The sequence below is a fragment of the Setaria italica genome, chromosome IV (genome assembly GCF_000263155.2).
Source record: "Setaria italica strain Yugu1 chromosome IV, Setaria_italica_v2.0, whole genome shotgun sequence".
Taxonomy (NCBI): Eukaryota; Viridiplantae; Streptophyta; class Magnoliopsida; order Poales; family Poaceae; genus Setaria; species Setaria italica.
The window spans coordinates 17,603,900-17,611,023 of record NC_028453.1 but is presented as its reverse complement, the minus strand read 5'-3'; the positions used below and the strand labels follow the sequence as shown (position 1 = coordinate 17,611,023).

The following is a 7,124-nucleotide window of genomic DNA, read 5'->3' as shown; positions in this document are numbered from 1 at the left end:
AATCTAAGTTGGATTGGGATCTGGACAAGGAAGCTTGGTAGACGGTGCTCGTGTTTCGGAGTGCGAATGGGAACCGACTTGTATTGTAGACCGATTCGCATGATGGCCCAAGCATCGGCTCGTGGGAAACAGTCTGACTGGTGGGAGAAGTCGAGTTGTACTCAGACTCATCCCTAGGTCCTCGGAAGAGGTTGAAAATTTCATTGAATTTTTCAACGAAATCCTCCAAAGCTTGGCGATGGAGGTTGATGTTGTAGTGCTTCTCCTCTGGGGCCGGTGTGATGTGGTGGTGGAAGTTTCCAGCACCGTCCGCGATGCAGACCCAGGAGCCGAAGATGAATGCCGCGCCCTCTTCGAACGCAACGGTGGGATTGATGATGACTGGAGCCATCGAGTTCGCTAGTGGATCTTTAGCGAGATCCCCTACCTGGCGTGCCAGCTGTTGGTGTTTAGACCCGACAACCTACCGACGGGGTACTCGAGGTAGTATTTTATGCATGGAGCTCGCCGAAGATCAGGAACTTGAAGGTGAACTCGAACACACAATTTAAACAGGCTCGGACCGCTAATATCGCGTAATACCCTACATCCAGTGTGTTGGTTGGATTGTATTAATTGCTGATTGTTTGGAGAAGGTCTCTGCCTCGCCTTATATCGCCGGGGGCAAGGTTACAGGTCGGTTGTTGTACAAGAGTACTAGTCGGATTCGACTAGAAAGTCCTACTATTGAGTTGCATGCACCAACCAGTTCAACCCAAAAGCTTAAGTTGATAGGAAAAGGTGGGTAATTCACTTATACTCCAACACTCCCCCTCACGTGTAGGCTCCCTCAGGCCGCATGTGAAAATTGAAGTGGGCTGCAATTATTTTATTTAATCGCGCACGCCAGGATTCGAACTCGAGACCTCTGGCTCTGATACCATATTGAGTTACATGCACCAACCAGTTCAACTCAAAAGCTTAAGTTGATAGGAAAAGGTGGGCAATTCACTTATACTCTAACACCTACTCTAATTGTTACTAGTAGTTTCCTAATCCTCGACTAGTTCTTGTCCTCCACATAAACCATGCCATCCTGCATCGTAGTCTCCATGTCAGACACGTCTTGGTGTACAGCCCCGTATATAGGACTGTCCAAGCCTCCCGGAGGATCCATAGATGTATGGCCGACACTGACTGGCGTTGATCTTTTGACGGAGGTCACGTACTAGGCGTTCAGACTCTGGCCCATGGTGGCCACGGCCTACCGAGGGTTCCGCCCAACAACCCTCTACTCTGACTTGGCTTGGTCTGGCACCCTCAATTCGACTTGGTCTGGATTGAGTGCGCCTATGGCTACTGCCATGTTGGGATGAGGTGTGTGGAACTAAATGTATCAGGCTTTGCTGATCGAGCTGCTCAAATGCGTGTTTTGCCAGTTGAGCTAATTGCCTAGTGTATTTGGTTTGTGCCGTTGCCCGGGTAATCAGGTCGATGGATGCGATAGTAGCGAGAGGAGCATGATGTTGACGCGTTTGAACTGCTTCAAACGCGTGATCCAAGTTCATGATTGGTAAGTCAGCTGCAAGGCGGCGGCGGCGCTCTGTTCTTGCAGCGTTTCTTGCTCGTCGTCGATCTCTTTGAGCTTCAGTTTCTTCTCCAGCTACATTGGCGGTGAGCTCATCCCGCGAGACGTCATTGAGGTGATGATCATGTCATGGATTTCTCTGTAGTTGCTCTTCATCCTCGCCTTCTTGTGCAGCAACGAGGGTGAAGAGATCCCGCTCCAAAGAATAGCTTCCCGAACTTGATGTGATGACCTCCGTGGAGCCGTCTTATTTGTAGATGGGTGACAGAGGGGTTCCCTCTTGGTATAGGAGGGTATCAAGGTAGGCGATAAGGTGTGATTCGTCATCCTTAGCAAGAGTAGGTGGCTTCATGTTGGGCCAATAGACGAATCTGCCTTGTGGAGTTGATGTAATTAGCAAGCCCTATTGTAGACCTGATAATGGAGTCTCCTCGTCCGGATCGGAGTAGTAGTCGAGGTCCTCGATCAAATCTGAGTTGAATTGTGATCTAGACAAGGTAGCTTGGTAGACAGCACCTGAGTTTCAGAATCCGAACAGGAATCGACTTAGGTTGTAGACCGATTCGCAAGATGGCTCGAGCGCCAACTCGTAGGAACCAGTCCGACTAGTGGAAGAAGTCGAGTTGTACTCGGACTCGTGCCCCTAGCTTCTGACTAGGTCAGAAATTCAAAATTCGCCAAATTTCTCGACGAGATCCTCCAAAGCTTGGCGCTGAAGGTTAATGGTGTGTTGCTTCTTATCCAAGGCCGGTGCAATGTGGCAGTGGAAGTTTCCAGTACCGTCTGCGATGCAAACCCAGGAGCCGAAGATGAATGTCGCGCCCACTTCGAACGCAACGATGGGCTTAATGATGACTTGAGCTATCGAGTTTGCTAGTGGATTCTCAATGAGAGCCCCTACCTGGCGCGCCAGCTGTCGGTGTTTAGACCCGGCAACCTACCGAGGGGGGGTGCCCGAGGTAGTTTTTAGTGCATGAGGCTCGTCGAGAGCAGTAACTCGAAGGTGAACTTGAACATATGATTTAGACAAGTTCGGGCCGCTAGATTGCGTAATACCCTATGTTCTGTGTGTTGGTTGTATTGAAATGATTTGGAGGGGGTCCTTGCCTCGCCTTATATTGCCGGGGGCAGGGTTACATGTCGGTTGTTTACAAGAATACTAGTTGAATTCGACTAGTGAGTCCTACTCTAATTTCTACGAGTAGTTTCCTAATCCTCGACTTGTTCTTGTCCTCCAAGTAGACCACACCATCCTGCACCATAGTCTTCATGTCTGACACATCTTGGTGTACAATCCTATATCTAGGACTGTCCAAACTTTCTGGTGGGTCCATAGATGTATGTACGACAGACGGGGAAAAGAATCTAGGAGAAGCCATCCATGGTTGAATTCTATGGCCCAAGCGCTACATAAGGATTACACAGTCGAATCTCCCAACCTTGGGATCATCTCCTCAAGGCTCAAGGGCAAGATCACCTACGCCATCTACCAGGGCACCCCCTCCACTACCAGACAGGGATCCTAGCATGAGTCCACCAGCTGACAGGGATCCTAGCATGAGTCCCCCTGTTATGAGCATGGCTACACGAGGAAAGACGCCTTCAGTTCCGCCTACTACGGCTACGAAGAAGAAGAATAAGCCAAAGGAGAAGCAACCAGAGCTCAAGAAACCTTGTGATATGACTGATGCGAAACTCCGTGTAGTAGTGGATGCTGAGGTTAAAGCTCACTTCGCACCAAAGTCTCCCGTGAAGAAAGATCCACCACTTGATAAGGTAAAACTTCGGGCTTTCATTAGAAGCATGGAGAAAAAGACAGAGAAACCGCCGCTATCTGACTACGACTGACAAAAAACAAAGGCTTTTCAGAAGAAGAAGAAAAGTGGGTCAAGTATTCCATAGCTCATAATCTAATCCAACCAATCGATTGCCCCGCTCAAGTTAATTTTGGAGTTTGATCAGAACCTACTTCAATTTGCCAAAGATATAAATCTCACCCCAGATCAACTTCGAGGGGAGGATCACGTCCCAAAGCACCCTGGGGCTACTAAATGGAAATATGAGTTAGGGAGACCGCTTGTGTGGCCGCAGTTGGTGGACCGTCTTCCAACAAAGATGTACAAATTGCACCAATGGTACATGGAGGCTTCAGCCAATGGTTTACTCATGCTCGAAGTTCAGATTGGAGATCAACATTATTTTCATGGGGAAGATATTATAAATATGCCACTAGAGGAACTCTGTTACCTTTACAATCAAGATGCACTTGACAAGTCATTCAGTTCCTGGGTTCTGTAAGTGCTTAATTTGTTCTAACTTCAAAATTCCTACTCTAGTCATTGTGCGATGTCTTAACTCCTATTCGATTTTGTATCATGCAGGATGAAGGTTCAAACTTGTCGGAGGAAAGGATACTTGACATAGGCTTCATGGACCCGGATGTTGTAAATGAGTCAACTCTAAGAGATAGACCAAATCAGACGTTGAAGAATATATATAAGTTCCTCGACAACCAACATCACAAGAAGTACATATTTCTACCATACAACAATAAGTGAGCATGTTTTCGATCTCTTTTTTTTCTAACTAGTAGTTAAACATAAGAATAACTAGCTTTGGCTATGGATATATGTACAGCTTCACTGGATACTCCTTGTTGTCGTGGTTGATCGAAGCGCGGTCTATGTCATGGACTCTTTGAGGAAACCAAGAGATCAATACAAAAATCTCATAGACATTCTGAACAAAGCATGGGCTTGATTCCGTTGACATCAAGCGGGTGAATTCAAGGAGGAACTTGATTTGAAGCTTGAATTCCTCATACGTGTTGAATTTCCACATCTCATGACACTTCCTTGAACATAACAAATATTTCATAACTTCTTTTGCTATATATATAGTGTTTGAGACAGGATTCGGAAAATAATTTATGCAGATACTACGTATGAGAGTTCATCCATGGCTTTGTAGGCCCGAAGCATGTGACCGACCACGAAATCAAAGTACATAGACAAAATTCTTAACAATAAATTAGTTCTAATTGTGCAAACCCATTAATCTACTATATAATAACCGTTACCAATGACACAGATAAGAGACATGAAGGCAGCACTCCTCGAACCGGAAAAAATTAGGGCAATTCAAGAACAACTAAGTGGATTTCTTCTAAACGAGGTAGTAAATCCAGCGGGGGAGTTCCATAATGATGGATCCAATCTGTATCACCGTCAGGACTCGGGTTCAGAATAGTTCATCCGAAATGTTGAACTTGGAAAGTTGATGCAATGTAATATTATTCATATATGTGTATGCACAATATGTCTATATATAATATTATAGATAAATACAACTTTATATATATTAGCGTATTAGAACTAGTATATGTAAAAGAAACAAATATGAAATACTAATACAGAATAAAGAAACAGAAAAGAAAATGATAAAAAAAATTAGCACCGGTTGGGGAGACCAACAGGTACTAAATTAACCTCGACCACGCGTGATGTGGCAGCCAATTTAGTACCGATTTCCCCAACCGGTACTAAAGAACCCTCTTAGTACCGGATATTTCAACCGGTACTAAAGGCCCTCCCTCAGTACCGAACTAACAATACCGGTTGCGCAACCGGTGCTAAAGGGTTACAAACCAATACTGATGGGACTTTCCCAGCTTTGAAAACAGTCACGCAAAACGACAAACCAGTGTGGGCTGTCCACGTCATGGCATGACCGCATAGGAAATTGTGAAGCAAATAATTGCTGACTCAGAATGACACGAAGTCTTGAGCCTTGACTAGCTGAGGTCTTGTTTAGTTGTCAAATTTTGGAGTACCAAAATTACTATGCCAGCACTGTAGCACACTGTAGTGTTTCGTTTGTATTTGTGAATTATTATCCAAACATTGACTAATTAGGCTTAAAAGATTCGTCTCGCAAAGTACAACAAAACTGTGCAATTAGTTTTTAATTTCGTCTACGTTTAGTACTCCATGGATGTACCGCAAGTTTGATGTGATGGGGAATCTTCTTTTTGCATAGTGCCAAAGTTGGGATTTGGGAGTGAACTAAACAAGGCCTAACAAACAATAAGTTTGTTTGTTGGTGCACTGTGGGTCAGAGTTTCCGCTCACGGTGGTGTGTGGAGAGGAGCTCCGGTGTCTGTAACTCTATATAGGCTGAACACCAGTACGCCGAGGGCCTCCTCTCGCTTGCACACACGCGCAGTCGCGCACAACCATATATTGAGAGAGCTAGCCGGCGAGAGGAGGAACAAGCAGGAGAGGCCGCCACGGAGAAGCAGGCGAGCCTGCTTGAGGAGGCTCTCCAGCTCGGGAGAGTTCGGCCCCGCCGGTTGGCGAGGAGGTGAAGAGGCAGCTGCGGCTTGCCGGGCCGCTGATCGCCGGCAGCCTGCTGCAGAGCCTGATCCAAATGATCTCCGTGATGTTCGTGGGGCACCTCGGCGAGCTGTCCCTTGCCGGCGCCTCCATGGCCAGCTCCTTTGCCACCGTCACCGGTTTCAGCCTCCTGGTACGTACTACTGCTAGTTTGCTACTACGCTACCGCGACGTAACCCACCTTCTTCCCGCACCTTTGCTCATAAATTTCAACGGCGCGGTGTACAATAGAAAGCACGCACAACGTACCACACATACGGTAGCCGGTTGTTGAGCCATGAAATGCCTTTTGGCTGTTTCCTCGGGAGGGAAGGACTCCACAGGATTGTTTTTGGCGGCTGCGTGCTCGATCGATCTCTTCACATGCATGTGTGGTCCGTGGAGTTTGATCAAAAAGTGGTGCTCTCGTAGTAACGCCAAGACCGGCTACATAATTTATTTGCTGGGGGAGACTGATATCAATTCCTGATTTTATCTCCCTCAGGTTTCCAAAAAAAACTTTTTTTTATGATAACCGGTAACAAGTCGCCAGTGGGTAACTCGTCAAGTTTAGCTTCAGTTTCGTGGCCGCATTCTTTGTCTGATAACCACCATTATTAGGAAGTTATTAGAGGTCGAACCGAAATCAACACTACGGGAAAGCTAAAAATCGCCGAGTGTATTTTTTTTGCCGAGTGTTTTTTTCGAGCACTCGGCAAACAAGCTCTTTGCCGAGTGCCAAGCCAAAAACACTCGGTAAAAAAAATACACTCGGCAAATCGGGGCTTTGTCGAGTGTCAAATAAAAAACACTCGGCAAACCACCCTCTTTGCCGAGTATCTTTTTTGACACTCGGCAAAAAAATAATTTTTTTCCTCTTTTCACCATGAAATTTTTTCTACTCCCCACATACAACATGTGGTAGTCCATGTTAAAATTTGGTATATTTTTGGATTTATTTGCTATATTTATTTAATTAATTGCATTTCAAGGAAATTTTTGGTATAAGTCAATTTGAACTGCAAGTGATTCAAATTATGGAACAAAATGAGTAGAAAAATGATATTCATGTTATTTGAACCAATTTGAGACCTGACCCATGAATGAAAAGAAATTTCGAACATCTGGTTCAGAAACACGATCATGATGTGTGGCAGTAGATTTTAAATGTAAAAACAGCAAAG

General features: G+C 45.6%; 1 pseudogene; it reads left to right on the top strand.

Moving 5' to 3' along the window:
- Positions 1-1,229: 1,229 nt before the first annotated feature.
- LOC105914209 overlaps positions 1,230-7,124 on the top strand; it is a 24,156-nt pseudogene continuing 18,261 nt past the window's right edge.